Here is a 27,196-nt window from a genome sequence, read left to right on the forward strand (position 1 = left end):
CCCTCTCCAATTTTGAGCACTTATGGAAGTTGTGCGTGCGCTCTCTTCTCCGAAAGTCCGAGAAAAGCTGTCCCCCTAGTATAGTCGTATTCCCACTCCACCAAGCAGGTTTTACAATTGACAGTGTGTCAATTTTTAATACTCCACAATGCTTTTTCACCACTGTGTTGAGGAGGGATGTAGAGAACTGAACTGACTTGAACTCGCCCAAATTCTAAGTGTTCTTGCATCCTTTTCTCCACTGGCACCTTCATAATCATGTATTCATATGACACCTGCTTTGAGATATCGCTCTTGTGTTTAGGTGGTCACAATTTTCTGTTGCTCTGTATTCTTGTTCTTGATAGTTGTTTCCGTGTACCTGTATGTCGGAGTTCTCGGACCGTAGGTGTCATGTATGCCAGACGACTTTTGTACTAACCCATCCATTTTTTTGCTTGGTTTACTGCATCCTGTGTATTGTTGGTCAATGTGTGCATAGTTTTGCATTGTGTAATGCATTTTTATATATCTTAAACTGCAGATGATAAATATGTAATCAGAGTTCTGTATTGGTGTTCCTCCAAATAAATAGAGACAGTTCAAGCATCCAGTGTTACAGTGTTCTTTTCCAGCCATTGCATATCTTAGCTGAAGGAATGCTGTTGGCAGAGAAGCTCTCTGGAAAGTTTTATTTTGGCATCCCCGCCCCCCATCAAAAGAAAACAAAATTACAGCATTTCTTTACCACGAAAGTAAACTATGCCTAGGTGAACGCTCATTCTCCACCCAAATGATATCCTAGTGGTTTAAACCAGATGCGAAAGTTTCAGATTTAACCGATATCTTAATGAAAAGTTATAAGCGAATTTCTGAAGTTTTTATTGGAAAATGGCAGTCAATAAAGTACTCGAATTCATGAAGCTGAATGGCACCAGTCACCTAAAAACGAGCTAAAATGGGCCCCCATTTTTTCCATTAATTTTTTTAGAAAATCACCTAACTTTTAAATGAGACAATCGTTTGTTCTCAAAACTGGCATCTGGTTCAGACTGCTTGCACTACACTTCAGCGTTGAATGAGTGTTCAGCAATCCATAGTTTATTGCGGCGGTGAAAAAACGCTACATTTTTTTGGGGGGAGGACACGTTGTACATCAAATACTTCTTTCTCTAATACTCTGTTCTTGTGCTGCGTCTGCCGAGTCTGTGTTGGCTTCTACCCCTGTCCCAATGGCAAGAGCCTCCAGGAACAAGTCCGTTCCTGGCTGTGGCCTTATACCTTGGCAGTTTATCACTATATGCCTCTTTCCCCCACCTGGCGCAAGTAGTCTCTACGTCTTCGGTGAAGTGGGCCCTCCATTCGGAGAGTCTCCGCTCTTGCATTGAATAAGAAACTGCTTCCCCCAGTGTTTTCGTAAAAACTCTCTAAATTGTGTCCTTCTCTACCCCGTGCATCCATGACGATGATTTTTAGGCCATGCTATTTTTGCAGTGTCGTGTCTCTTCCTCTTGCATGAGCGTCCTCGCCGCCTTGGCTTCGGCTGCAGCATGGTGCTCCGGTCTTTGCAATCCATCAAAGGTCGTGTTGGGATGTGACAGTGATGTACGAGCGTCCTTGTTTTTTCCCACCACTTGGTGTTCTGGTCCATGGAGACCATGTAGGTCCAGATCTTGTCTGCCTTCTCTGATCCATCTGTCTTGGGTGTTTCTCTTAGCTGGGCTTCACCACTGTCTCCTTGTCCTCTATGCTCAACCAGCCGAGGTGTCCTTGGACTGCTCTATTGGAGCCGTTGGAGGAAGCTCCAGGGGCCATTCCTTTTGCCTCTCGCTGCCTTGTCTTTAAAAAATTATGCTTGTTTGATTCAAGGCTAGTCGCCCCGTTCCCATACGTGATGCCTGGAATAACTGCCACCTTCCACAGACTTCTTAACACTTCAAAACCGTATAGATTTCCTTCCAAGGATCAACTTTCACTCGATTGCTCTTTTGTGGACCTGTTCTTCATATTGTGCCAGAGGATTCCGCCCGCCCTGCTGTAGAACTTTACGGAAATGTGTGGTCCTACCATCTACTTGACGCATTGTTACGTTTCTATGTGTAGCACGTGAGGTTATCCAGGAACTGAAGGCGAAGTTCATGTTGGTTGACTATTTTGCAATTTTAGAAGGCAGATAAAAAGCAAAGCGGTATGTGATAATCAGGGTTGTAAAGTGCCTACTGTAAAATACCGAGCAAGCACCCACTAAAATTTTAAGATAATTGCGAAAAATAGAGGATGGGTGAATGTGAAGTCATCAATTTGATCTTACATGTTCTGTGCATATTTTTTCAGATGTTTCAAATTATGGGGGTGGGTGCTTAGTGCCGAACGGGCGGATGTATGATATTCTGCGGTAGGTACACGTACCTGGCAATCGGTACCTAGGTAATTTTGTTGTACCTGAGGTACAAACCTAGGTACTTTCGATTAAAAGGTTAAAAGGCGCGAACAAACAGGACGAAAAAAGAGACACGTACGACACGGACAGGCGCGTGTCGTACGTATCTCTTTTTTCGTCCTGTTTGTTCGCGCCTTTTAACCTTTTATTCGATATGAACCAACTAGCCCAACCAAAGTTTTACTAGGTACTTTCATTTCTCAGTGGTACTTTTTCCAGTAACTTGTAACTAAGTGAAGTTACCGTAAAAACCCGCATATAATACGAAGCATGATTTCAGGACAGCGAAGGAAAAAAAATGTTTTACCCGCGTATACACCTTTCCAAAAAACGCTCCTAGGCCGCCGCCATGTTGCTGATGCTGATGCGGTCGGTGCGACCCTCGCGCCCTCTATCAACTAGAATTTTTTTGCCACTCTCTGGGACTGTGAAGAATTGCTCAGCGCGGTTCTCTACCTACGCTTTTGCGGTTTTGCATTCGACGTTTTCTCGCCCCTCTTCAATATTTCCACTTAATTTTTTTTATGCGTGCAGCGTACCCTTTTTGTGTTATCTTCCATTGTGAGAAATAAGACTGGTAAGTGCCTGCCATTTAAGCTGTTCTGCTCGACATTCACGGGAAACGAAGGAGGTGAAGGACGTCGAACGACCCTCGACGCGATTTCGCGAACATTGTTCTCCCCCCTCCCAGGGATAATCCGCGTAGAATACTCAGTCCTCTCCAAAAATAGTTGTCCGGGTTGGGGTGAGAAACGGGTCAGTCGCGTTTGTTTCTTTGCCTTGGTGCGATTGTGAAAAAAGGAAGCTCTCCCCAAAACGTGCCCCAAAACGAAGTCATCTCGGATTCCGTCCGATCGTCAAGATGTGACTGTCGTCGACTGTGACTGTGTTATTTGAAATATTTCTCAAATAAATTCTTTTCGGATAACGCTGTATCGCGTGGTACGTACGATATATTATTCGAATGTTAACACTTCCTCAATTGTATGTCCGTGTCCTGTCCATCGGTAAACACGTTATTTGTGAGCGTGAAAAATGCATGACTTTCGGCCCTCTTCTGTTGCAATTTATTTTTGACAGGAAAGCGCTTTGTCGTTTCACATGCGGCGAATCCTGCGGCGCCGTCAAAACTTATCGTAAGAAAAAAACAGATAACTAGAACTATACATTCCCGTCGCATTCGTTCTGTCGCGCGCGTACCCAACAAAAATAGTTTACAGTTTTTTTTGTTTGTTTTTTCAAATGTGGTACAATGCCTTCTTAATGTCCTCGGGAAAATACATTTACCATGAAACACAAAATATACCGGGAAAGGACGAGAATTTAGCCGCCAGCAGCGTTTGAAACTGCGCCTACGCAGGCTGCGCGGTCCTCTCGGTTAGGGTTAGGAGGGACGCCGGTGAGAAGTCTAGCCTCAAACTCAATGACTGGGCTCGAAATCGGTTTGTTGCCCCTGGGGTCGAGTGTTTTTTGGAAAGGTGTATAATACAAAACAGTTTAAGGACCGCGAAAATTTTCCACGTAAAATACTACCCAGGGAGTCTTAAAAAATATTTATTTGCATCGTAATTGAACCTTAATCACTGTCATCACTTCCATTAGACTCCTTATCTGACGCCTCCTCCCAAAGGCAGTCGTCTTCAGTGCCGTCGAGCGCATTTGAAATCCCGCACTTCTTGAAAGAGTCAGCGACGAGCGTGCGCCGACGCAGTGAAAACCCAATGTCGGCTCACCGAAGTTCTCTCGCCTTCTCTTGCAGCAGCTCAATATTTACGGCGAGGTGCTGTTCACGTTGCTCTTATACAAAGTCGCCGAGACTTTCCTCGACGTCAGCGAACACGCCATTCTTTGGGCTCCTAAAGCTTCTTCTCGTTCCGTTGCACGCAAACAGAGCTTGCTTTTGTCGTCTCCATCCGTGGATGCTGCCTTCATTTACGACTGATTGTCGTCCGGCGGCACTGTTGCCGATGTCTTCCGCAACCAAAATGACTTTTCTTTTGAAGGCAGCCGAGCCAGCTGAGCTATGGTATTCTAGTATATGTATGAAGGGTCAGTTCTGCGGGCACACATGTTGCACAGGCCCCCACCTTTCCGCAGAACTCGCACGCCCTCCATACTCCTCTTCTTTTTAAGTGCAATAAAGTACATTGTGATCACAGTGTACTAGAATACTTGGGTAGTGTTGGGACCGGAGCGGCTCGGCAACGGGAGCTCGTGGGGACGCGTGTATTGACAATTCGTGGCGGCGCTGTAGTCTAGTTATCCAGCTCGCGCAGCCCGCCTTTTTTTTTCACTTTGAGTGGTGCACTTGTCGGTACCAGGATTTTATACACTCCGTTTCACCTTATGTTGTACCGCAGCGAAGGCTAGAAGCGCGAGCTCAGCGTTGGCAGCTGCATGCCCTTGGTGCACGAGAGCTTATGCCGCCGAGATGTGCCCTAGAGCAAGGAGCTCGCGCTTGTAGCCTTTCCTGCGGTACAACACAATGTGAAACAGAGTATAGGGCACATAAAAAAATCGTTATTTTCAAATCTTTTCTTTTTTGAAAATTTTGCGGTAGGCAAAGGGTTAATGAACGGTTTAATGGGCCATGTTGCATTTGTAGCTTTAAAGGGAGCCATTGTTAAAGGCCAACCCACTTTAGAAAGTTCGCGAACAAACGAGCTTTGAGCGAAAGCAACGAGGCGCTCGTTTTTGTTGTGTCTGTCCGTCCCTTCTCGTTTTCTTCCTCAAGCTTAATTATCTCTACCAACCCCGGCTCGTTCTGTTTTGAGATATTCATCGCTAAAATTTTGCCTTTCTTCGCTTAATTAAAGAACCGGGCGCTGAAAGCGCGAATAAGGTTGTGCTGATATCGATGCGTAGAAAAATGACAGTTGTTTCGGTCCCCTCGTCACTAACTCGACAGCGTGTCTTTGGTGGACTCGCCGGCGCCACACATCAAGACGACTATGTCACTATTCTACATATTTTCATAACGCGGTTTCTGAATCAAGCGAAGAAAGGCAAACTTTTACGATAAAATTTGCGAACCTCGTTGCTTTTTCGCGAATTGTCGAAATTGTGTTTGCCTTTAAAGGGGCGGTGAACCGATATTCAATTGGAATGTTTTTCACTTTACACGAGCTTACTGGCACTAGTCGGACTCGAGGATACTCACATGGAACGCCACTGGCCAAGAAACTCCTTTGTTGCGGTGTAATTTCAAGGACAAAAGCGATCATTTTCATTCCATCTCTGCTTTGCAAAATTTGATGATGTAACGTGGGGATCGCAGTACACCCCAATGACGATATTTGAATGCGGTTCATAGATTGGACCCGCGAATTGCGTGCGCACTCGATTTGGGCTCGTGATAATTGCTAGCTCGAGAAGACTTCAGGTAGTGGCCCGTGCCCAATCGCTGCAACGACAACAGCCGAGCCATAACAATGTCTGGAACTAAGCTCGTGTCCTGTGCTTTGCCAACCCCAGCGCGTAGCTATGATCAACACTGGCGGCATATAATCGGCTCTAGATCACGTGGCCGCTTGTTCTGGCTGCGAGTTGAGGGGGTGAGCGCTGCTCGTTTTTCTTTAATTTTATTCTGGGACTTCTATTGCGTCGGGTGAAAAACGAACGCGTGTTTCATTGGTCATTAACGTGAGGGATCCGTTCTAAGTGGTATTTGCGCAAAGTACAAAAATTGTTGCATTGCCCTTTTAATAACAACTCTTTTTAACACCATGGCCAATTAAGCCGCTAATAAACAAGTTAACTAACAGATTTTGGTTAATTATTAAACATTGCAACGGTTATTCACCCATTTATTGTCCACCGATCGAGTCTTACAGATATAACGAAACACGGCATCCACATATCTGCCACATCCTTTTTTTGTAAAATATGTAAAGTTCTGTACAGAATAAAACAAAAACACCCTGTACGTCTGCGTGAACCAGGTACGCCCCCTGTGGAACCATGGGTCTTTCCCTTCAAATACCCAGCTCAGGCGAGACTTGCCTGGTTGTCAGAAAGCAGCTGTCGGTTAAATGTATTGTTATGAGCGTGTAGGTTTCAGAGGATTCACGAAGAGCTTCTTAGTTTACGACAGCTTAGCTAAGAAGTTCGTTTAAGTGAGAGGAGGAAAGTGACGTTGTCGTACGGAAAAACTAAAACTTACCGGTGCTGTTGCTATGGCGACGGCGTCTTCGGCAGCACGAACAACCAATCGGAGAGCTCGGCATTTGTTCGGAGCCGTTCGGAGCACGAGGATTTTTCATAACAAACACAGGCGGCCTTTCTGCCACCGCTGGTCTGGGGTTCGTAGCCGTGCAGTGATATGTCGACGCTAACACGATTTAAACTCGCCCGAATGCCGAGGCCGGGATGCGTAACCACCCCCATTGACTGCTACGAACTCGATCGCTACCAAGTCAACACAACTGTCATCGTTGGTAAAAGACGGCCCGCAGTCGTTTGCGAAGCGAGCCACGTTGATGGGAACAAATTGCCGCGGCGTTTTTTGCGGCCTCGGAGATGCACGAGCGAGCCGACGTTAAAAAAGATACGTTTGAACTACGGCAGTGTAAGCAAGAGCCACGTAAATGCCTGTTCACACTACGGAGCGGACGCGCGCGTTTGATCGAAGGGCTGGATTTGAGCTGTTGGACCGCGAATTGATAAGCGCTTCGGGACCGATCCTTTACGATTGCAACTCGATGCTGACGTGACACCCGGCGAAGAAAGGTTGGACCGGCATTGCGACCCACGAACTGTTACAGCGATCGACAGTGAGGTGCAGTCGTGTCAGAATAAAATGGAATACTAATAACAAAGTGTACATACCATGTTGCGAAGGTAATCCATACGGCGTTTATTTGAGCTTGATATCACACAAAACAGAGATAGAATCAATGAGAGCCCCTGTTCGACGACAGCGCTCGTCACCGTTGCCTCGGAAAACAAGGAGATGACAAGAGGAAGAGATTGACCTCTTAATCGAGAATTGAGGTCAGCGATCAAACTATAATACGGGAAGGGTTCACAAGGGTCGCGCGGGCATATTCCATTCAGCACGCCAGCCGGTCGTGGGCAGACGGTCTTCGCCAAGGACCGTCAGATCATCGCTGCGCCGAGTCGGAGTACCTGCTAGGCCTATCTGCCGATCGGTCGGAGTCCGTACTCGTGGCCCTTGGAGTTTTTCCCGGGTGTCTGTGGATCCAGCGTTCTTGTTCGTTCGTCGTGGTCTGTTTCAAGTACTTTTTACTTGTTTCTTGCTGCTTGAAGTCGGGACGCGTGAGAAGCGCACGTAGAAAAATAAACATCCGTTGGTTGTCGCGACCAACTGAGCGACGCTGTCGGCCATGCTGATTTGATCGTAAGAAGTGCGTGGAGCTGTCGTAGGATTTCGTCGTAACCTGCGCAAAACTTACGAAAATTTCGTTTCGTGAATACGGATTTGTTCTTAAGTTTTGTCTAACGCACATTTTCGGCGTAAGATCGTTTCGTGAATCTGGCCGGTTTACCCTCAAGAGGATAATGCGCTGCATTGTAACAATGTATGTGCTGCACATTGTAACCATTATTTCAATGCCGTGCTGTAAACTATTACAACTTTTTCTTTGCCTCATCTACGTCTGCTCATGTTTTCTGCTCAAAATGATGTGAAATACTTTCTTTTTTAAAATCTTATAAAGCATTACTTGTTCAGCCCACGTTGTCTCAGTTTTTGAACTTAAGTTCAATGTTAAAACGCGTGATAAAAATTGTCACGACTTATAAGCCATTTCTTACAAGTGAACGTCGGGTGTTCCTCGGATGGTCGTGGCAGCCATGAAGAAATAGAAGATTCTCACCCCTTTGCGACCGTCGCTTGGATGGTTCGTCGCATAAATGGACACAAGAATGAGTGACGAGTGAAGCGAGCTGATTAAGGTCAAGAAAAAGAAGACGGGCAGAAAAGACGACAGAGAAGTTAACCTGGGGTTCTAAAAACATACTAAAACAATCTCGGACTTTAGTATGTGCCGTTTCGTTCCGTTATAAAATAAGATAGAAAAAGAAATAAATAAAAACTGCTTCCGAGTTTTAGATATCCCTTTCAAATATCTAATGTTCGGCCTTTGCGACCAAGGAAATGGGCATTTCATTTAAAATGCTCGCCATCAGACAAACCGAAAGTCGCAGCTAATTCTACGCTGAAACAACTTGCAATCCGCTTCTTTAACGTCGCAATCGTTTTTTATGTAAAGGAAGGGTAATGTAGCTTGTACCGTCCAATACATTGAAGCATCATGTTGCTAGCGATCGTGTCGCAGCGTAATTGATGCCGCGGTACGACCGCTGGCAGGTCTAGCTGTATCAGAAATCCTGTGCACTCCACCAAAGCGGCACCAAAGATTTATATTTTCGCGCGTGCAGCCGCGCATGCGCACACCTTCTGGATAACGCGCCGGTGTCGACACCTGTCGCGATCAATACCACGAGCCCCTCCGGTCCCAACACTACCCAAGTACTCTAGTACACTGTAGTATGATCATTGTTTTCGCGTCGACGCCATTGTCTAGCCTGACTGTGGACGCATGATGGCGCCTCGGTTATTGTAATTTTAATGATGATGATAGCTGCTTTGAACGGCATATTGCTTCGAAACCGAAACTGCGTTAGGTCGCGCCCAGGGTGGGGAAACGGCTCATAGAAGCCTACCGCAGCGCCGTGACCGGATTGTGTACTCGTCTGCTTGAGGGTACCGCCGATTTGCGACAGATGGCGCTGCGGCGAGAAGAGTACATATCTACACATAGAGTATAGATATATACTCTATGTGTCGGGGCTAGAGAGGCGCTTGCTCCAGTCGGGGGTAGGATTCTCTTTCACCCATTTAGAAAAAGGAGAGCCAGTGAACTGGACGCTACCAGGTCTCACCTTTGCGGATGACATCGTACTTACAGCGGAAAGTGTAGAGTCACTACAGCAGCTTTTAGTCATTTGTGTAGAAGAGGCGGATGCGCGCTGCCTTCGCTTCAACAGCAAAACGTCGGCAGTCGTGCAACTAGCCGCACCTGAAGAGCCGCGTCTTGGTCACTGCGTGCTGAAGGGCGAACGAATCCCCCTGCAAGGCACCTATAAGTACCAGGGTATTCTACTCACAAATAAGCCAGAATACCTAGCGGAACACCATCCCACCTCAGAAAGACGGCCGTGCGAAACACCAGTGTCCTTCGCAAGCGTAACCTATGGAGCTGCAATCGATTTCTGGTTACAAGGGAACTCTGGAAAGCAGCCATGGTCCCTGGCCTAACGTTTGCTAATGCTGTTGTGTGCATTCCTGGAGACGTGAGGGACATTCTGGAGCGCCGGCAGCGCGAAGTTGGGAGGCAGGCCCTAGGCTGCCATGGCATGGTGGCGAACGAAGCCGTCCAAGGAGATCTTGGATGGTCATCGTTTGAAGCCAGAGAAGCAGCTAGCAAGATCGGCTGCGGCGGGCGTCTGCGACTCATGGACCGAGGACGGTGGGCAAAACGACTATTTGTGTACATACACTTGACAGGGATACAGACAAAGTGGAGAAAGCGACTGTACCAGCTAGAAAAGAAATATGGCTTCTTTACTGTGCCCGTGGCTGCCACTACAGAGCAAAAGTGGGAACTGGAGGTGCGGAAGAGAGTGCGCGAGGAAGAGGCTGTGCAGTGGTCGGAGGCGGCCCGCTCGAAGTCAACCCTGCAAGTGTACAACCGCTGGAAAAATGAAATATCGACAGAGACAACCCTGTATGATAATAGCCTGGGCAGTCGCCTGCTTTTTGAAGCATGTGCGGGAGGGCTAAGAACGCTAGTGTACAGGCAGCGTTTTGACCAACAGGTACAATCAACATCATGCCGGGCATGTGGCGAAACCGAGGAAACTATCAAGCATATTGTGCTCTCCTGCCCAAGTCTCGTACCAAGACACCCGGTAGATTGGGGCCAGGCGCCAGACAACGGGCTCCATCTAGACGAGGCACAATCACACGAACAATTTCTGGCAGAAGCCCTCGGCTTCCGAGTTGGGGACACAGGCAGGGATGCTGTGTGCTGGCCCAGTGCGGACTTAAATCGCGCTGCAGTGGCACTGCAGCCCAGCTGCAGCGACGCAGTCGAGAGGACTAAAAGGAGGCTGGAGGACTGGTGGCGAAGAATGCAACAGTAGTGCAATTTTTTTTCTCTCCGTTTTTATTCGGCTAGGTCTGATTTCTATTCAAACCGCCCGCTTCAAAGGGAACAGCCATAAAATCATCATCATCATCATCAAAATTTGGAATCGGATTTGCATGAAACTTTATGGGAGAGTGCCCAAAATAAACCGAGAGCACGAAAGTCCTCCATTGAAAATCCACGAGAAACCATCTCCGTCAGTTTAGCCGGTCGCAACCGGTCACCCACCCGGACTGAGAGTTCGCGGCGCTCCACATAGATGGCGCCACAGAAAAAGAGAAAACCGAGAGGGACACAATCCGGTCGCTCATTTGGCTCTCGTTTCCCCACCTGTCTATCTTACACCCTGGTCGCGCCTCATCAAAGCTAAAAATTGTTGGGACCGGTGTATAATACGAGCCGCAAATTTTACATGGCAAAATTTGAAAAGAAATAAACAAAAAAACCTCGTATTATATGCATGTTTTACGGTCATTTTACAGGTACTTTTCTATTCACCTCGTCAAAATGGTAAAAGCTACAAATCTTGAAGTATTGGCACACTACCATGTGCAATGATTAACGTTGAGTAGGGCACTACCTGGGAGGCACTGACTTGATCGAGCGACGTTTTAGCAAACAAAGCCCCGCCCATGATGTTTCATCGAACGACACTTTAGTGAATGGCGGTGTTGGTTTGAGCAAACGGTGGATTAGCGATGCTGTTCTAATGACACCAATTAATCTAATCGCTTCGGAACTTCGTTTAGAGAAAATAGCGACCTGCTTCCCTCATCTCAAACCAAAATCGACTTGAAAGATGTGCGCAGTTTTTGTTGCCTGTATCTTGTCCTGGTGGTGGCTCTTTTCTGCCATACATGCAATGTAAAATATAATTGAAATTAAATTATAATTACAATCTTAAAGCAAATTAACATCGCGTAAATAATAGTTTCCACTCAATAAATCAGATTCAAATTTTGCAGCTATCAAAACTGAAAAGTTCCGAAAGAAAAAAAAAAGCTTGTGATTAAGATGCAATTAATACAAAGATGCAAGCGAGCTGGACAAGAATGGCACTAATAATCCCTGGAGAAGGGGAACAAAGGGGACAAAGACAAACACTAATCTCCAAACGCAGCTATAGGTGACTGCTGCGCGACCAAAAGCAATCCGGACTCCGGATTTTTTCGGTTGCGCACCAGTCACGTTTGTCCTTTGTCCCATTTGTTCCCCTTCTCCAGGGATTATTTTCGTCATTCTTGTCCAGTTCGCTTGCACCTTTGTATTCATTGTATCTTAATCATAACCTTAAAAATGCAGGCCGTTCACCCTTGTTGGTGTTAGACTGGTGGCAGCTGGTAAAACCCGTTTGCTCTACTGACGTCTAACCCCTGCTTAGTTCAGTTGGTAGAGCATTCCTCTGAAAATGGAGAGGTCCCGGGTTCGATATCCGGACCAGGCGGATTTTTTCGGTTGCGCACCAGTCACCCGCAGGCTATAGCTGTGTTTGGACATTTGTGTTTGTCCTTCGTTGCCTTTGTTCTCCTTCTCCAGGGATTATTATTGCCAAAAGAAGCTTGTTTTTTTTCCGACTAAAAAAAAAAAAAGAAACGAGGAAGCTTGAAGTTTTTCGCTCGTCGTCGCAAAGGTTAGGTGCATATGCGCTCGACTCATGCGTTTCTTCATGCGACCGAAGTCTTCTGGGCCCGTCGACGTCGGCACCGGCTCTGAGGGCAAGAAAGTCAATAAGCGAATTTCGGTGTGATGGTAAACATTGGAAGCTGTGTCCTCAGTGATCCAATCGGAGCGTGGGGATAAGGCACGCGATGACTCAACTCCGATGTGTACACCATTAAAGCACATTTATCAAAAGCGTTTTTCTGTGTATCCTTAGTGCAAAAATCTTAACTTCCAATATATTCTGTCAAATATGGGGAAAATAAATAATGTGAGGTAACTGTACCTGGTACCTAGGTACATTTTTAAGCGAGTAACTAGCAGGGATAGAACTGCTGTGCCATTGTGCACCTAATGAACATGATTGTAAACCTGAGACTGGGGCAGAATGAGAACACAACATAAGGTAGTAAAAGAGGAGGCAACGTCTCAAACTCAGCTGCAAAGTTAAAAAAAAAATTGGCTTGCTCTTCATGTTTATACAGCCTTGATGGAGATGCGCCTCAACGGGTAATCGGTCTCTTAGCTGTAGATGAGAAATTTAGCCAGTGCGGTACAACCGCTAACCTGGGATTTTTAACGTGCATCTCGCAGTAGTGATCACATGAACGCGTGCCGGTACGAAACTCATCCAGATCGAAACGGGCGGGGGCGGCGGGGATCGAACCCAGGAGGTTCCCAGCGCAAGCTTTCGCTCCACGCTCCGAGCTGAGACGCGTTAGCCCACTCGGCCACTTTCTCCCTTATTTTTTTTTTTCTTTATTGCCGGACTTGGACAGTACACAGTAACTTAAGTCACAGACAGTACGCATACAAGAGATAATGCTAAAATTGCCAGCCGGCTTGCGGCTAGCAGTGCGGGGTTAAAATTTGCTCATGTTCACCAGCTTTTCAATGCAAGGAAGCCACTCAGGCGCGCATTTCTGAGCCTTATGAACTTCAATAATGAAATAATACTTTCACGGAAATACTCCTTAGCTTCACGCATATCACGGTCTGCATGGCGGACAGCCATCCGAGACCTCCAGATACCATGCAGGCCCAGCAACATAACAAGATCGAATGGGGCGCCACCCTCGTTTTCTACCGGCAGGTACCTAATCCCGTGAGAGTCAAGTGGAAAGTCTTTCTTCAAGGTGCGCTGTAGGACATCCCAAAGAAAGACGCCATCCCAACACTCCAAGAAGACGTGTTCAATAGTCTCTGGTTTTTTACATAGGAAACAATGAACACCCCACGGGACAAACAAGCCCCTCTCTTCCATCCACGTTTTAACCGGTAATGTACCGGTATGCAATTTAAAGAAAAAAGACATGACCCCGGGTGGAACTAACATCTTTTTCACACGTTTCAAGACGTCCTGTCCTGGGCCTGTAGAGTACATGGTCCTGTACACTGGAACAGGAAAAACAGCATCGCAAACATCCTTATACAACCGCTTACGGGGTACTACACTCAAATATTCCAAAGAGAAACGGGCCGCCAAAAAGCGGCATGATGCGACTACTTCTTTGAGGTACCCATGAATACCGCCGGGCACACTGGACGAGGAAACAACAAACTCAGGCAAACATCGACCTAATCTTACTTGACAAACCGTACGCAAAAACGGATCACTAACATCACAAAAATAACAGTAACGGTTTACTAATTGGCGCAAAAACAGGTGCGATAAGCCTAGTCCTCCCTCGCGAACTCTTCGGAAAAGGTTCATTCTGCTTGTTCGCTCCCAAGAGGAGCCCCAGATGAACACCGCAAAAACACGATGCAGTTTCTGTACGTTAACACGCGAACAGTGTAACACCTGCAAAACGTACCACAGTTTACTCACAAGAAATAAATTGCAAACTGTGGCACGCGCAAACATCGAAAACCCATTACCCCTCCATTTTTCAGCTTTCTCGCGAAGGACTACTGATTGACTGCGCCAATATTCCTCACTCACACGATAATACTCAAGGGGCACCCCTAAGTACTTTACAGGAGTGGTGACCCATTTAACATTGGCAAACGCACTTGGGGTAACACTCCACTTTCCATGCCAGAAGCCCAGACATTTATGCCAGTTGACCGCACTACCACTTACACGACAAAAATGTTTGACTATATTAACAACACTGATGATACTCTCGTGATTCGTACAGAAAATAGCGATGTCGTCCGCGTACGCAAGGACACGAACTTCAGATGAAAATAATTTAAACCCACTGACAATGTCATGCCTTATAATACTTAAACAGAGCGATTCCAAATAAAGACAAAAAAGAAGAGGTGACAAGGGACACCCTTGACGAACAGAGCGCTGCACTTGAATGCGCTTGCCTACGGAATGATTTATTACAAGGCGCGTTGTACAGCCGCTATAAGCCATGCGTACTCCTTCGCGGATCACTGACCCAATATTAACATGATCAAGAACAGCCAATAACACGTCGTGCGGTACCCGATCGAACGCTTTCTCTAGATCTATTTGTAGCATTGCCACGCCACTCTGCATGGCGTCGCAACACTCCAACACACTCCGTGCTTTATGAATATTCGTTAAGATAGTCCTACCTTTAATACCGCATGTTTGGTGGGGGCCAACTATTTCCGTAATTACAGTCTGTAACCGCCTGGCCAGTATCTTCATAAGTATTTTATAATCCACATTAGTTAAACTGATAGGTCTATACGAAGTTACCTGTCGCAGTTTGACAGTGTCTTCAGTTTTCGGGATTAAAGTGGTGTGGGACGACAAGAAGGATGGAGGTAGGACACCTAGTTCGAAAGCCTCATTGAAGACCTTAGCCAGAACTATTGAAAGCTCATGCTTCAGCGCCTTATAAAATGCAGCGCTGAGCCCGTCTGGCCCAGGGGACTTTCCCGGGTTCAGGGCTTCAATAGCAAACAAAACGTCCTCGGCCGTGATGGTCGCTTCCAAAACCTCTTTTGTTGCGTTGTCTAACCGCGGCATTAAAGGCAAAAAGTCACGCTTAAAGCTCTCCACATCGACTGGACTCGCCGCGAATAGGGTACAGTAATAATCAAAAAAGGCGCGCTCGATTTCCTCCCTGTCGCTCGTGACTGCACCGTCACATTCGACCTCAGTTATCTCATTACGACGACCGTATCTTTTTTCCATGCTCAGTGCTCGTTTAGTCGGCGCCTCCCCCGTTATGAACCGTTCCGCTCTCGCCCTGACAAGTGCGCCACGATAACGCTCTTTATCTAAAATCTCCAGTTTTTCCTTCACAGAACAAATGTCGTCTTTACATGCTCCCGGCATTCTGCATTCCTCTTTGACCAACATTTCCAAGTTCAAACGCAACACTTTTTCAATTTTTTTTCTTCATTTTTAATTATACTAGCTCGTTCTAATGCCTTTATCTTTATCTCCTGCTTAAAATGTTCCCAGCTTAGCCTATACCCACATGCCCTTACATCCCTTAATTTTTCTATTGCGGCCTCGACATCAGCTCTAAAAATGTCGTCATCCAGCAGCTTACAATTTAGTTTCCATAAGTCCCAACTAAATATTTTTCGATTTCCCGATTTTTTTCCAACGCAGAACTTGACCAGACAGTGGTCGCTGAAGGAAATAGGACACACCGTGTAGTCGAAACAAAATGGTACCACCTCCAGCGATACATACGCTCTGTCTAGACGGGAATGACTGGTCCCTTGAAAATGGGTAAACTGAACGCCCCTCCCACTATTGACACATTCTCCCACGTCTTCGAGGCCGTAGTCGTTAACTATGTCGCTTAAAAGCACGGTGCTCGAGTCTTGGTACGGAGTAGAGCTTGTTTTATCGTGTGCAGAGCACACACAGTTAAAGTCCCCCAGCAAACAAACAACCCGTTCAGTATCACAGTAGTGCCGAACACTTTCGAAAAATATGCGCCTTTCCTGAACCCTAGTTGGCGCGTATACACAGATGATGCGCCACTCTCGATCCTCGAAAGAAAACTCGCAAACGACCAGTCTCCCCAACTCACATGTGACCACTGAATGGATAACAGCCCCTAAACATTTGCGAACAAAAAGAACACATCCCGCCGACTTCCCAACCGCGTGACTAACACAGGCGTCATAACGCGCCGTAAAAGGTCTCACCATGCGCTCCGTCTGGTCTTCGCCCTCAACTTTCGTTTCCTGGATCGCGACAACATCCAAGTCCTGCTCTGTCACGAGGCGATACAGCTGGTTCTGCCGCCTCCCAGCAGCCAGCCCTCGTACATTTAGGGTCGCAATTCGCAGTAACCTATCTAGAGACACGATGGTAGAATGGTTCAGACGGAGCACTCGGTGCTTACCCCCTCAGTTTTACGAGGCGCAGTGTTCCATGCCCGCAGGCGTTCCGGCCGCCGTCTTGTCACCGCGTGGAAGCGACGACGACCGCCCTTGACTGGCGACTCGCATCTTCTTTCCCCTTCCGCCGACAACTTTTAACTCCTTTTCAAGCTGACTAAGCCGACGCTCCTGCGATGCCTCAAGGCTGGCATCACAGCGACGCTTTGACGCTGCCCACTCGACTTCCATCTCCGAGTTGCTGTTGACATCGTCGCACACAGGAACATCCACTCCCGAGGCATTGACCTCTTTGATGCCCGACTCCGGCGTGGCCGACTGTTGCGCCTCCGGCTGCTCCGGCCTCGAAGTCACCGCCACCGGCTGCAGGTCAGCACCGCTCGTCACAGCGGTGGTGGTGGTGGCCCCTTCCTGCGCCTCTCTCGGCTCGGATTGAGCCGTTGCAGGCGCCGCTGCGCCCTCCGCCTCGTCCTCGTCCATAACGAGTTCGCTGTGGTCTCCGTCCGTGCCACGCCCAACAGCACCCGCGTACGAGCGTGTGCAGTCGGCCGACACATGTCCAAATGCGCGGCACTCGGAGCACTTAGGTACCCGGCAGTCTCGCCGAATATGCCCCTTGGTGCGGCATCGTAGACACATCGGAGCCCGGCCGGGAACCACCACCAGAACCGCGCCACTGCCAAGGCGCAGCTGGTGTGGAAGACGGTCCAGCGAGACGCCCTCGTGTAGCACCAGCCGGACGAGCCGCGTCGTAGACTCCACGCCTTCGAAGTCGGCGACCCTCCACTTCTCTCGCGTCACCTCTTTCACTTCGCCGTACTCCCCGAAGGCTCGTCGTATCGTGTCGTTGGTCACGTCGAACGCCACCCAATGTAACTTAACCCGCACTTCTTGCCTTGTCGGATTCACGACGAGGCACGCCTTCTCCTTGACAAGGAACTGCCCGACGTCGAGCAGCTTCTTCTTCGCTTCGTCCGACCGCATATCGAGGAGCCAGACATGCGACATCTGGTATGCCCCGATTCCGGTCACCTCCCCGATCACGCCGATGTCTTTCAGCGGCTTCCGAAAATCTTCAAGCCGGTAGGGTCTTCCGGAGATGTCGCAGTGCAGAATAACTGCACGCTTCATCGCCTCGCCGGCTGGCAATGGAGGAAGGACGATACGATAGTCGTTTGAACCAGAAGATGCCGAGTCACCGCGACCCTCGACGGCCGCTATCGCTGCTCGCACGGAGCCCATTCTGCGTCCGCTCCTATCGGCAGCCAGAAACAAAATGACCACTCGGCCACTTTCTCCCCTAGCTGCAAAGTTTATTTCGAACACGCCTTATATACCCCGTCTCCAACGCCGTCTGTACAAAAAAAAAACACACACATGACAAGAGGACAATGACACTTCGGTAAACCTTCTCTTATCTCCCTTGACCTTGGCTGTGGGACACCCACACAAAGGGTCACATTCTAGCATAACCATCGCCACCCGGCGAACGTAGGTGAAAACACTACTGAACACAAAGAAAGGGTTTGACCTTCAAAGGTGCGTTTCCTCTAACAAATTTTGCGAGCGAGAGAGAAAAGGGGAAAGGGCTACCGGCGCTTTCCCCCTTTCTGATTGTGTAGAAAGAGTAAAAGTCCCAGATGAGAGGCTTGGCCGGTGTTGGGTGTCTGCTGTGCCCCAACTTCTTTCGCTCTTTCTTTTCTGTTTTAGACTCACAAACTTAATTAGAGCCACGGGCTTCGATGGCAACAGTCCCCCGGTCACCGGGACACCATTGCTCGGTCATAGGGTGCACGAATAACGACAGAAAGCGTCGAATACCGCCCAAGGACCTCGTAGTTTGTATGGAATTCGGCAAGGCACGTGCGGCTGCAATGTTTTGAAGCTCCACCGCTTTCCGCGTGACTGGAAATGATGAACCATTCATAAATTTTTGCTTGCAATAGGCCCATTTCAACGCAGCCGTTTTTAGTAATGAACAAGCGATACACGAAACGGGAACCTCAATTAACTTTTGTAAACACCCGGAGCTGCTACATATCGTTTTGCTGCGCTGCTTTTATCTTGCGTGTCCGTGTTCTCATATTTCATCGTGGATGAACGACGAAGACGTTCTAGATGTGCTTATATCGAACCGCAGAAAGCGTCAAAGCAGCCACGAATTATTTTACTATTTGATGCAATATTTCGAGTACTAACCTCCAATTTCTATCACTGACACGTTCGCTGCCGCTGTCCCCCCGTTGCCACACTTGCGGATGCCATGACTCGAACAAAGAAACGTACACACTGTGCTCGAAGACGCAGATCGCAACACACGAGTCGTACTCTGGAGCGACTATCCAGCGCTTCAAAGCGCCCAATCAACGAAAACAACCCAAAAAACCCACCAGCGGCACTCCAAGGAGCGCTTCTGCCGGTTCTCTGGTATCGCACAGGGGAAAACCGATAGAACTACCTTTTCAACAATTTCTAGCCTCACCCGGCGGCGGAAGTAAGCCTTCAACTAAGAGTTGGAAATGATGAAATCGAGTCAGTCACAACTGCAAATTATCCATATTAAGATAAATTCAGTTACAAAATTTTACAAGCTGAAACAGCAATTATCACGAGAAAACTGGCACGCACCTTGCGAGCGTACCCCATGTTCATCGGAGGTACAGCGTTCGGTGCGCGCTCCATTCACAAGCTGTTCCGAGCAAAGTCGAGAAGATGGTGTTGAGGAAATGTCTTTTCGGTGTACGAACGCAACCCACTGCCGCCAAGACCGGGGTCATGTGGAAAGCGATGGAGCTTAAAGACATTGCAGCCGCTCTCGCCTTGCCGGATTCATTGCAAGCTACATAAGTCCTCGGACAGTATTCGACGCTTTCTGTCGTTATTCGTGCACCCTATGAGCCAGGGTTGCCAGGTGTTTGAACTCCAACCCGCCAAACGTCTACGAGATATAGCCCAAAAATAGCCAAATGTCGATCCAGAAAAATAGCCCAAAAATAGCCAAAAAAAAACAACTTATCATTTGAAACGTTTATTTTGAGCAGAAAAGACACATAATACATGTTTATTCATCAAATGCCACAGAAATGGTGTCCCTTGCACGTTCGGCGAACTTCCTGAAACGCTCGTACAAGCGCGTGACAACATACCTTCCACCACTGTATTAATGGGATGCTTAGTATCGGGGCATGGTGACCAGAATGACGTCACAGGAGAACTACGCAGAATTGAACACAAAGTATAGGTGCACGCCAATGAACAGACGACCTAAAGAATGCGCAGAACAGGTGCTGTTAAGGCCGCAAAGAATCGCGCCGTCACTTGTTGAGATGGAGGAACAACAGCACATGCTTGCATTCGGCCAAAATTCGGAGGTAAACAATTGCACAAGGCGCGCAAAAAGAAGACGAATTTGTTTGCTGTCGCAAACTTATCAGGGTTAAGGGACTGAAGCGCCAAATGTTCACCTAACTTACTCTAAAATTACATTCGAACCTATAAACCCAAGTGCTTTCAGGCATTTTGGTTCCAGCACAGGTCAGAAATTACCCAATGCACAGGTCAGAAATAGCCGAAATAGCCCAATGCACAGGTCAGAAATAGCCCAACGCACAGGTCAGAAATAGCCCAATACTAGCCAAATAGCCAACTACCATTTTTTCCCGCCAACTGCAAATAAAACTAGCCCAATTGGGCTATTTATAGCCCAACCTGGCAACCCTGCCTATGACCGAGCAATGGTGTCCCGATGACCGGGGGACTGTTGCCATCGAAGCCCGTTACTCTAATTAAGTTTGCAAGTTCAAAACAGAAAAGAAAGCGCGAACGAAGTTGGGGCACAGCAGACACCCAACACCGGCCAAGCCTCTCATCCGGGACTTTTACTCTTTCTACACATTCAGAAAGGGGGAAAGCGCCGGTAGCCCTTTCCCCTTTTCTCTCTCGCCCTCTTTCAGTAAAACGGTCTATACACTGCTAACAGCCGGAACTGGGGCCATCTCCAAAAATGAGAACGACATTGCCCTCCTGCCACGAACCACAAATGGATAACACAGCGACTTCCTCGAACAAGTCCAAGGATACACATATTAACAACACTAGTACTACAAAAAAAAAAAAAAATCTTTACAAGCGTAGAAATTGTTTACATTCGTTCCCAAACTGCAATGACGCCTGACTTATACAGTTGCCAGACGTTTTTATACGAATCGTTTCTTGGACTACACGTTTCATATCATTGTGTTCTTTGTGAATTACTTCCGTTCCAGACCAGTTGGCTTTACAATTATTACACTCTAGAAGGTGCCTGGCTAACTCGGAATTGGACGCGTTGTTTATCACATTCCGTTTGTGTTCCGTCAGTCTATTATTTAGACATCTCGACGTCTGACCTACGTATTTAAATCCACACTCCAAAGGAATCTCATAAACCACCGAATTCTCACACGGTACCGACTTCTCGCGATGTGCCTTCTGGCAAACTTCCTGTTTCGAATCAAAAGCTTGCACAACTTAAAATCGGATGGGAACACTGTTTCTACGCTAAACCTTTTCGCCGACGCTTTTATGTTATGGGAAATATCGTGAAAATACGGTATAGCAACTCGTCGGTTAATAACAGTTGGTTCATTCCGCTTGTCTCTGATTTGAATAGAAAGTTGCCGTTTTAGAAACGTTTCATCACACCCCGCGTCCTCCAGTCTACCCCATTGTCTTTTTAAAGCTTGACTCATGAAATGGGTACATGACCTTTTTAGCGCATTACCAATTAATGATTTCGCAACTCCCGCCTTAATAATTTTAGAGTGACAACTTTGTCTCGGGAGCACCGGTTTAGCCATCTTCTTACCGTATTCCCAACATAAACCATTTTTTACCTGAATGCGCAAGTCCAAAAACTGCAACATGTTCTTCTCTGGTTTTTCTACTGTGAAATGCAACTCCGGGGCCGTTGATCTAATAAGCTTTTCAAGATACTCCGATTTTCCTTCTTCAAACGTGCAGACAAAAATATCATCTACATATCTTCTGATGAAGCCCACGTTAGGTGACGACTCATTCATCCTGTCAAACAATACTCTATCCAAACTGTTGAGGTATATTTCAGCTAACAACGGAGCGACCGACGAGCCTGTGCATTCACCTTCTTTCTGGATGTATTTTCGATTTTTATATTCGAGGACTGTTGACTTTAAATAGAGATCTAACACGGTAAGGAAGCTTTCCACTGTTACGCCCGATCCTGATTGAAACTTTACCAGATTCAACTCTAGCACCTCCTTCACGGCATTCATCAGCCTCTTCTTTTCCAGAGAATAATACAAATCTTTTATATCCATGGAGAATACCGAACTCTTCCTCCCATGGTTGTGTTCTAAGATCTGAATGAATTCTTCTGTGTTTCTCAGCGATAAGGATTTGTCTAAACTGACCTGACCTAACCCATGCTGCAGAAACTTAGACACAACTTTTTGCCACGTTCCGTTTTCGTTTACAACCACTCTGAGAGGCATCTCCACTTTATGGTCCTTTAGGAAAAATTTTAAACATAGGTACATTTTGGATTGACTCATTATGCTTTTGACAACTTGCTCTTCATCTTCTTCCTTTAACACTGTGCATATGTCCCTTCTCATCTTTGCCAACTTTCCGTTCCAGTCCTTGAACAATACACTCATGGCATTTTCAGCTTTGTTTTGAAATTCTTTCATCGGGAGGATACCAAACCTCCCCGATTTATCTGTTTGGAGTAATTTTAACGACCGTGAATCTATCTCATTCTTGACCATGTTTACACCCTTAAAATTCCTTATTTCTTTCGGGTACATATCTCCCATGATTTTATCTAATCTCCCCACCGTCTGATCCAAAAAAGCCGTCTTTCCATCATGACCTACTACGCGCGCTACGTTTTGAATAGCGGAAAATACATCGAGTCTGGAAGGCCTCACATTGAGACAAAATTTAGGTCCCTTCGATAAAAAACTTTCTGTTCTCTCTGAAATCGAAATGCTACAAGGGTTGACTACATTTAAACGCGATCCCGACACACACTGAGCATTACGCCATGCCAATGGCAAACAATTCTCCTTCCTCTTCATTATCTTAACAGAGTTCAAGACTTGCGTTCGCTTGCCATACCAGATCCTGTGGAACTGTGCCTTCTTGATGCTATCCCAGTGCTGGAACTCCTTGCGACGCCTGTAGTCCATTCCCAAGAGGAGGTCCCAAAGTCTGTTGCACGCCGTGTAGAGTTCTTGTATTCTCCTGGTGGCTCCTTCTCTGTAGATCTTGATAACTTTCTTCTTTGAACTCCAAGATAAACCACTTGTTGATAGATGTCTGAACTGCGCTGGGTCGATGAAGTTCTTCCGCAACCAAAGGAGGCGACGTCACGGAGCGGAAGCTAATTCACGCGTGGATGCTGGGGCGAGTGAACATACGAGTTTGCGGAGCACGTATGCCTTGGTTTCTGTTGCAAAGTAGACTGTGAACTAAGCACTGGTTTAAGTAAGCGGAAAGATATTGATGGAAGATATGTTCTTGGATCCTTGGGAATGCGTCAAGATGACTCTTGGGAAACGTACCTTCCCCTTTGAGAAATGCTAACACTGACCCCGTAACGAGGTCGAAAAGAAGCAGCATAAAATCGAGAAAGCCAAAACAAAAGTGAAGTGGTCAGCGTCAGCGTTTCATAAGAGTCGTGCTAACACATTCACTAAGGATTCACCACTGGATCTTTAATATTTGGTGAAGTGATATACGTAGTAGGACATTTTACCAAAGCTTGAAGACGTGGCACGGATAGTCGTGCTAACGAACGCTTTTGGTGCTGAGGTGTCAAAGCACTGCTACGAGGGTGTCCTCTACCCGTACGAAAAGCTGGATAATGAAAATGGAATATGCAGTGCTTTACCCCAGTACGTCTCCCACGGCGAATATGGTGTATTTTTTGTGATTCTGACAAAATAGAACTTGGAAACGAAGATTTCATCAAATTGAAAATAGGAAAGCGAAACTTGAGAATCGCTCGCGTGTGTAGCAAACACTTAAGTGAAAGTTACTCAGTGTATCCTGTTGGTTCCAATGTGTTCTGCGAGTGCTGGTCTCTTATTATTTCCGAGGCTATTCCTTTTTGAATTTTGTAAACCTAGTACACTGTTAGCAAAAATAACACGCCCAGACGTGTAAACCGTTGTCCCATAGCGGACACGTCGAAACGTGTTCGTTTTACGCGAGGCCATCTGTGTTTTTTGTCTACACATGAGGTGCTGTGTAAACTTAACACGCTACACCGTGTCTGCCTTCCGCAAAACCGTTTCGAGCGTGTTCCTTATGAAACATGGCGGCCAGCGGCCGAGAACAGGCGAGAGACAAGCCCAGCGAGCCGCGCGCCTTTCAGCCGAATTGAAAGCACACAGGGCGCGTTAGTAAAAAAAGAATTGGCTTGCTCTTTATGTTTATACAGCCTTGATGGAGATGCGCCTCAACGGGTAATCGGTCTCTTAGCTGTAGATGAGAAATTTGGCCAGTGCGGTACAACCGCTAACCTGGGGTTTTTAACGTGCATCACGCAGTAGTGATCACACGAACGCGTGCCGGTACGAAACTCATCCAGATCGAAACGGGCGGGGGTGGCGGGGACTCGAACCCAGGAGGTTCCCAGCGCAAGCTTTCGCTCCACGCTCCGAGCTGAGACGCGTTAGCCCAGGGCGCGTTAGTTCTCGTTCGATGTCTTTTATACACAGTAAAGTCTCCAAGCGGCGGACGTAGCTACTTGCAAAGGTACGTACGTGCGTCGTCGGCGGTCGGCGGCCGGCGGCGTTGGTAGCTTCAACGAGCCGCTAGACAAAAAAAAAAAAAAAAACAAAAAAAAAACGCCGAATTCCCATGGATAAATAACTTGAGCGAACTATTTAGAATCGGGCGGTAACTTGCGCCACCTATCTAAATTTCTAGCAGCCTGTTTTTAAAAAAAAGACGAGTCTGTTAACACTGCGAACGACCACGACTACACAGCAATCCTACTTACAACGCAGGCAACACAGCACACAACTACACAGCACCGACATGTACACAAGCACAACTACCGACACTACGCCCGACACTTCCTACTCGATATACATTTTTCCCCGCGGCGCATATAAGCTTGACATGTGCGGGTGAGCTCTTTGGTCGCTGACCATTACAGATTTATAGAATACACAAAACACGGCGCAATGGACAGCCGTGTGTTAGAACTGTTTGCATTTAAAAAGTATGGAGGCAAAATCTATAATGTTAGTCCGTTGCAATAAATAACGATATGTTATCAATAAATCTTAAACCGATCATGAAAAAGTTCAATTTTTTGTTATTTTCTTGCTTGACCATTGTTATGAGCAGTCCGACTAGCTTGAACCAGATAGGAAAACAAATTATTGGGATTTTGTCATTACGTATACAATAATAAATGAAAATGATCCTTGCGCAAAGCATTTTTTATATATTTTTGTGAAGGACATCCGGACATCCGCCCAACACTTCACTTCCGCTAGTTGCAGCAGTTGCAGTACGGGAGCAGACGCCTTCACTTTTGGGGCGTTTTGAGGCAGTTTGTTGTCGTATGTCGTGTCGGTGTCGAGAAGAGCGGTGGGGCTTGGGAGTTTGTGACCGGTGTTATTCGTGAACACTGGTGTGGGGCCCTGATGCGTCTTTTTTTTATACTGCCACCACCCCGAACTTTGAAGATACACGGGCCCGTAGCAGTGCATTATGCTGAATCGCGAGCTCCTTCTCTGTTGACGTCGCTTTCCTGGTACCACTCGTGGATACTGCAAGCGTTTAAACAGTGTGCACCGTCTCGCCTACATCCCCGGTGACTTACTCGACCTGTTGAAACTTATTGCTTCCGTCATTTTAGAGTACGCAAGGCAGTTATCTCGTTGGTCTGGTTTCGGTTATAAAAGCAAGGCAAAACGCTCGTAGTTCCCGCCCTCAGTACACGTTGGACATCTTCCACACTTTGACACCGGATAACTGAATGAACGAGGATTTACATTCACTTCCGAGGTTACTCTCGCCGCTTCCTCACCGTTGAGCAGCAGGATGAGCTGGCGACAAGCAGCGGATGAAAGGCTTGAGCATCAACAGCCCAAGCGCACTCGGTGCCGATGCGGGTGACGCGGGTTTCTGTCAACCGGGAGGCCAGCACAAACCGTGACCATTCCAGCTCTTCGTCATGACACGGTGTTGCAGAGAGCAGGGTAAAATACAGCTTCACGGATCACCGAAGCAAACGACTGCTATCTTAAATCTTGGCTTGTCATTGCGCCTTTGTAGTAGATCATCTTATTCGTTTTGCTGGAGAGACGCAAACGACGGGCATAACAAAATCGCTTGCATATTCCGCATATCTCACAAAAGCACCTTGCGAAAAGCGCGAAACACGGAGTCCGCACCGTCCTAATGCTTCCCGTTTTTTACCTGCTTTAGAGCAGTTTGTACCTGCTAGTAGATATGCCTACTGAAACTGAAACCGGGCAGTGCCAGAGAGAAAGAGACAAAAGTTGAGAAAGCTTGCTCGCTCTCCAATTTCTCAACTCTCAAGTGATTGTACCATAATAAATGCACCAACGCGTCTTCCAAAATAAAAAAGAGCACTACGTTCACAACATAAAAAATGGTCTAAGTACATATGCATCTGTGGGCAGGTAGGAAACCTTGCCCTAATTTATTCACGCCGCATGATTGGCGCAACAAACTCGTTGCAGGACCGAATCATCTGCTCGAGCGGTGTGCGTCGCTATGCAAACCCAGTCCAACACGAAGCATAAAAAACGGCAGATTTAAGACAACAATCCGGAGTCCATTATTCAACTAAAACAACGTAATTTTGTTGAAAACGCCCGCTGCTTCTTACTCACGGTATGTGTCGGGATACTTCCACAGTTTGAAACGGAACGAAGGGAGATTTACTTTTAAAAACGCTCGCTGCGTCCTCCCGGACCAGCTGGACCGGATCAGCTGACGACGACGGGACTGTACCCGTTGAACCTCCACCACGCAACAAACAATTTGCGCTCCGTGTTAAAAGCGTGGTTCAAACAGACCCGGAATACAAAGCACCGCACCACACACGACGAATGTTTCAGCTCTTTTTCGCATCGCCGGGTTGCACCAAACAGAACGAGATCGCCGAAGTCAACGCCGCGTTGTCGTGAACCTTGGCTTGTGGTTGCGAACTCGTGGGCCCTGTGACTCCCTTCGCTTTCAAAGCACACACGACGATTACGAATGCTACTTTCCGTCTCCCAGGAACATCACAGGGGCACTTCTCCGGTCACGTCTTCACTATGTGCTAGCAAACTCCGAAGCTCTATGCGAAGCTTCTCGCGTCCCGTCAAACCAAAACAGTAGCGGCGCCATGCGTACTTGCCAGATTTTCTCCGGTCAAACAAAAACAACGAAAGCCAACCGGCGCTTGCGCCGTGGCCAGATCGCTTGCAGTTGAAGGTTGAAGCAAAAACGAAACCAACTGCAATGTCACGTGTTCACATCGAGGACACGCTTTTTATATCCATTTTAACGGTTTGGGACGAATAATTTGACCCATGACTTTATTTGTGGTGTCTAAGAAACTGTTATTAGGACCCCTAAACTAAATACAAACATG

General features: G+C 47.1%; 2 pseudogenes; both read right to left on the reverse strand.

The window, feature by feature from the left end:
- Positions 1-1,151: 1,151 nt before the first annotated feature.
- LOC120849310 lies at positions 1,152-1,986 on the reverse strand (annotated as a pseudogene).
- Positions 1,987-20,802: 18,816 nt separating this feature from the next.
- On the reverse strand, positions 20,803-22,754 carry LOC120849311 (annotated as a pseudogene).
- Positions 22,755-27,196: the final 4,442 nt, after the last annotated feature.

Source organism: Ixodes scapularis, unplaced genomic scaffold (assembly GCF_016920785.2).
Source record: "Ixodes scapularis isolate PalLabHiFi unplaced genomic scaffold, ASM1692078v2 PGA_scaffold6__148_contigs__length_123643588, whole genome shotgun sequence".
Taxonomy (NCBI): Eukaryota; Metazoa; Arthropoda; class Arachnida; order Ixodida; family Ixodidae; genus Ixodes; species Ixodes scapularis.